This window comes from Sipha flava, unplaced genomic scaffold (assembly GCF_003268045.1).
Source record: "Sipha flava isolate LNK unplaced genomic scaffold, YSA_version1 196_pilon_pilon, whole genome shotgun sequence".
Lineage (NCBI taxonomy): Eukaryota > Metazoa > Arthropoda > Insecta > Hemiptera > Aphididae > Sipha > Sipha flava.
Window position 1 is genome coordinate 187,506 of NW_020272770.1, and position 6,071 is coordinate 193,576.

The following is a 6,071-nucleotide window of genomic DNA, read 5'->3' on the forward strand; positions in this document are numbered from 1 at the left end:
GAAAACAATAAAAATAAATGTAAGTGTAAAAAAATATCATAGTACGAAATAAAATCTAGCAAAAACAGAAATAAAGAGTTTAAGATTTATGGATATATTTGCGGTTGAGTAGCCGAGGTAGCTAGTCGTTACAACACGTTAGTTTATTTATTTATTTTTTATTATTATTTGAGGTTAAGTAAATTACTTTAGTCGTAAGTATAATATTGGAAGCATTTTTCTCTTTATTATTCTCAATCATGATTTAACAGTTGAAATAGTACAATAAGGTCACGATGATGTTTCACCGCAGGTACTATATACCAACTAAACAATTTATTTCAAAATAATTACAACACAATGTCATTAAATTTAAGAAAGAATATTAAATTTGTAGAACGCATAAAAAGTAGTGAAAATTAAAACAATGTCATTTGTTCATTTGTTTAAACATATTTCACTCTAGCAATGACATCAAATTGAAGATCATTATTTTATTCTACGATTTTAAAAATCATCACTTACTTACATTTCTGAAATATAAACAGTGTTTTTTATTTCAATTAAATTATATTAAACAAAAATATATATATATATATATATATATATATATATATATATAAACCTGAAAATATATTAATTATGTTATATATAGCTTGCAATTGTAAAATAAAAACTTCTATCATCGATAAAGCTAACCTAACCATAGGTCCAAGAAGAAACTATGTTGGTACCTGAATGATTTTAAATATTCAATCTGCCGCTATAAGTTTTCGCTTTATATGTGTTAGTGTAAGAAAATTATTAAGTATAAGTGGTAGAAGACACAAAGCCAGGAAAATATTACCTTATACTTTATCTTTTAATAATTAACCGGATCGGAAAATAATATCTATAAAAAAAGATCATTAGATGTATTTTTAAGTGTAATGTTCTCTACTTTTATAAAATTATAATAATCATAAAATAAAATTGATAATTGATCATATCTATGAAACTGTTTATTGGTTTCCCTTTTCAATAAAATAAACCTTTCCACAATTCTATCGGTTCTTTGTGTAATTAACTTACTTATTATATATTAGTATTAATATTTATTTTTATCATTTAAATTGAAATATTTGTATGAACTTCACATTGAACTTTTAATATAAATATTAAAAGTTTGTTGTTATGATGAAAAATATTTTATAAAGTTATATCTTTAAAGAAAAGTAATTATTATTTTCAAGTATAAAAATAAATAGTTATATTATTGAACAAAGGTCAAATATAGGGTCGTATTTACCAATAAGCAGAATGGATAATTTTATGAACCTTTTTTTTTTTTTTTTTTTAGAATAACACTTTTATCGTATAAAATAAATATAAACAAAGTAAAACATTTTCAAAAAAAAAAAAATCAGAGCAAATACTACATTTGTAATTTACCTAAAGACCTCTAAAGTCTAAATCAGGCCTAGATAGATAAATAAAACGGTAAGTCAATTTTTTATCGACTCGATGTACCTACGAGTTATAAATAGGATACCTACTATAACTTAAATAAAAAAAATAAACTTAACATCATCATAATATGTTCTGTTTAAGTATAAATTTACCATAATAATAGCTATTACATCACTTTTAGACTGCGCTGATATATAAATAATGAGTAAATCTAAACTGATCTTCTTTTTACCATATTACATTCGTAATGTAATAATGTGAATAATTTACAGTTTTTCTTTCAATCACCAAAATTGTAATCCTACAAAATAAACTATTTTTCTATTTAATTAATACAACGATACTGAATAAAACGACTTGAAATCAAATCTAACCTCATGTTAATACACGTTATAGGTACAAAAATATACACATAATGGTTCCTACTAATTGGTTTCGCCCTTCGTAAATGTGACTCGTTGTTAATTTTAAATTAAATTTAATTTAATTTTAATTTTAATTTCATAAGTATCACGTGCGGTAGATTCTTGGTAATTCGAAATTCAAGGAACCGAGCTAAAAAAATTCCATTTATAGACATTATCGATTTAGCGAGATTTCAAAAAAAAAAAAAATAACTCGAATTAAGGAGAGTTGAATACTGATTTCCACATGGTATTTATTATTTTATTTAATTTACATTCATTATACATTAAAAATACATAATGCATAAATCTATTTAGTTAAATATGATAAAAAAATCAAAATTATACTATTATAATATTTAAGGAACACACAACTACGATAGTATACCATTGGTAATGTTATTTTTCGACAATAAAATTACCTATGTTTTCTTATTGAATACGAATACGTGGTTTAAACCATGTTTTTAATCCAATTAGCGGAAGCTTATGGACAATTCAAATTTTAATTACTGCTCATATAAAGAACAATAAGCGAATGCTCATGGCATAATGTTTGTGAAGTACAATATCATACTATAATAATTGATAGCGTATAACAATATTACATCAGGTAAATGAGTTGTGCGATCCGGCAATTATGGGCACGATTAAGAGTTAAATCTCAAACAGTGATTACAACCAGCTCGTTGATCAAAGGAAACGCAGATGTGTTCACGGATGTACCCGTGTAACACGACAGAATTGAATAAAAATAATGTTTTTGGCACGAACTTGGTGGGCGATATGATTGAGCACAAAAACGAAACGGAAAAGTCATTCGCGCGCGTACGTAATAATATTTAAAACCATTCGACGACGACAAATTATGATTAACGATTAACATCGCTGCGGAGAGTTTACGGATAAGTGCGATGCACGTTCCGAAAACGGAATTCGACCCGTTAACAACTGCAAACAATATTGCTGCCGCGACGATATTGAAATCGAAGGACTGCGAAAGTTCGTTGAGAAGGGAGTGACGGGATGCATCGTCGTCCATCGGCATCCGTGTAATAAAAGGGCGCCCGGCAATCAGCATCGTTTCAGACCGTTTCGCTTGTTGCGATTATTTTAATACAACGCTACTTGCGTAATACCATATATTTTCCGTATGAAAGTAGGCGTGTAGCCCTTTCGTCTCCGAACACTCCGATGACAGAATTATGTCCGGTATAATTGTTATTATTTCGCGGTTGCAAGTATTCGTAGGACGACTATGTACATGACGTAAATACGTTTCCATCGCGCGTGTACCGTTTTCAGTCGGAACGAAATAAAAAATAAATACTCGTTCACCGCGTCGCGTATCAGTGCGATCAGTACGATGATTATCGTAATAGTTATAAGTCGTCAAGCGCCGTCAATAGTTACGCAGCCGGAATGATTAAGATTTGTAAACATTGTATCGAAGAGTAGAGTTATTTTGTATGTTCTGAGTCCATTTTTGACAGGGACATTTCAAAAATGTTTCCAGGTCAGACTAAGCAAAATTACCAACGGTTATCATACTCATAATTTTCATGTAAATATTTTCGATAAAATAAAAAATTGAATATACCAACAGAACTTTTTTTGTAAATAAGTATTTAGGAACTGGACTTTTGGAATTCTTGGAATTTTGGACTCGGTACATACATGTAGATTTTTTAAAAAATTATAAGTGCGGTAATCGTTGGTCATTTAACCTCGTATAACTTGGACAAATATTTGAAATTTCCCCGTAAAAAATTAACTCAGAACATATAAAATAACTCTACTCCAAAGTCTCTTTAGATGATTGTTGAACAACGTAAAATACTCTCTGGGACGAAATCTCTAAGACATTAGTTTCCAAGTGCAATACGTTAAAGTTAATTAAGATAAGTTTATGATATATCATTTGTGTAGATAAAGTTCTTAGGTAGGTACTGTTACTTTCTTCAAAAACATAAAATATTATGCATAGTTTTTAAAAAATAAAAACTCAATAATTTCAATTAATTACTATAACAAAACAATTTCAGATTTAGTTCAATTACACACATATGATGTAATATATACGTATTAAATATTTTGCATTTACGTGATCTCTATCCTTCGGTCGAATATGCCGTTATTTCCGACGATATGTTTTAATGCATAAATGAGTTTTATAAAATATTATACATACATCGCAAAATCTGTTAGTCAAATGATTTTAATCGTTTTGTGTAATGTAATTTATATTAGAATGAGGTTGATCAAAATATTTACGTTGCCGTGTTTAATATGAATGGAAATCAATGTTTCTTTAGCCATGTCAAAACTATAAGATCACTATTATTTCTCGAGACAATGATGGAGCGATATTAAATGACTTCACATAGAATAATTTTTAGAATGCAATAACAATTGCTTTCTATTTCAAATGTAAATACCTACACCTATGCATTCGAATGTCTAATTGAACGAGTGAAATATTTTACTAATTTCATTATTATGATAAACGTTATAGCATAAGAATATTTTGACAATTTTGTAAGAAAAGGCATTTTTGCGGCACATATTCATAAAAACATAATGATTCCACAAGATGGTAAAGATGTGAAACTTTGAGTTCTAGAATAAATTAATTTTCATCAAACAATAAAATGCATAATACCATTATTTGAAATTACAATTAAAAAACCAAATAACTTGTGTAAAAAGATAAATTCATGAAAGCTCTTGACACGTGTCTGAATCATTCAAGTAGCACAGTTATTTCTGTAAAATAGATACTCTAATAATTTGGATAAATTTAATTGAAAAATAAAATTATAGTTATAAACTAAAAATCGTTTTAAATCTATGAAATTGGAAAACAATATACATATTAAGTTTAAAAGGCTTTAGCGAAGCGTATTTTTGGTTTTTTTGCATCACTATTAATAAATATAATTGATAATTTTTACAATAGAAAAAAAAATCGGAAAAATTGAATTATATTTTTACTCATAGGATACATTATTAGAATATGAATATCTGTATCTAAACTCTGTATATGTATTTTATCATTGTGATTGAGTGTATAAATTAAAATTTTCAACAAAAATTAAAATTAAAATAAATGGATAATTGAATATGCAACAATCTAGATTACAAATGTTACGATAAAATAATTAATTCTATAAGATACGTCTGATCCATTCAGTAACTTTCATTTCATTACTATAATATGTATTCTATTAGATACATTACCTTTTCTCACAACCATCATATTTTATATACAAAGTATCGTTGCAACAAGAAATTTCATAATTTTATTTTTAAGAGTATAAACTATATGTATAAGGCTTTAACTAGATTGTTGTTGTTATCTATATACTCTATACTATGTTGTATATACATTTTAGGACCAAAAAGAATATTCCTATAATTTTTTTTTTTTTACGCATTTCAAAAAATTGCCTATAAAAATAAAATGTATAGTTGATACATTTAGGTTAAAATTTTTTTTATAGTTTTAAATTTCTAATCGTCTAAATTATAAATATTTATAGTATATATCACATAACCACACTGTTGTTAAATTACATTTGTACACACAATTGGTAAAAAATTGATCTATAATATCACAATATGCAAAGTTCTTGTAAATTTAAACAAATTTAATAAAAAAAATACCTTAAGGTTTGATTAAAACAAATGAAACGTATTCTATAGTAATTTAAAATACTTTGCAAAAAATGAGCAAATTTACTTCATATATAATAGCAGGATATTGAGAAATCTTTTATATTTATCTATTATTTTATTATTGTTATTATAATTACTACTATAAGACATGTGTGATATCCATCACTTAAGTAGATACCAAATGCAGTCAATATAATATAATATTATTAACCTTTATAAAAACGACAGTAATGTAGTATTATATTCGAGTAGAATTGTTAATTTTTTATATAAATATTTGTTTTTTTTTAACTTGACAAAATCTAAGTGTAATATTATACCAACTCATGGTTTAATTGGTCGTTAGTTTTTGCTCCTTTAAGTAAGTTTAAATTCAATGTTAATAAAACATAAAAAAAGATTAAAAAAATGTCTACTTTTGTTAAATATTTTATTGTATAACCTGCATGAATATACACAGAACATTGATAAAGGTATGATAACTATTGAGTTTTCGTATTTATTAGAAATATACCTGAAAAAATGAAAGTGTTGCCATAACGTCTTTAACCACTCCACCAA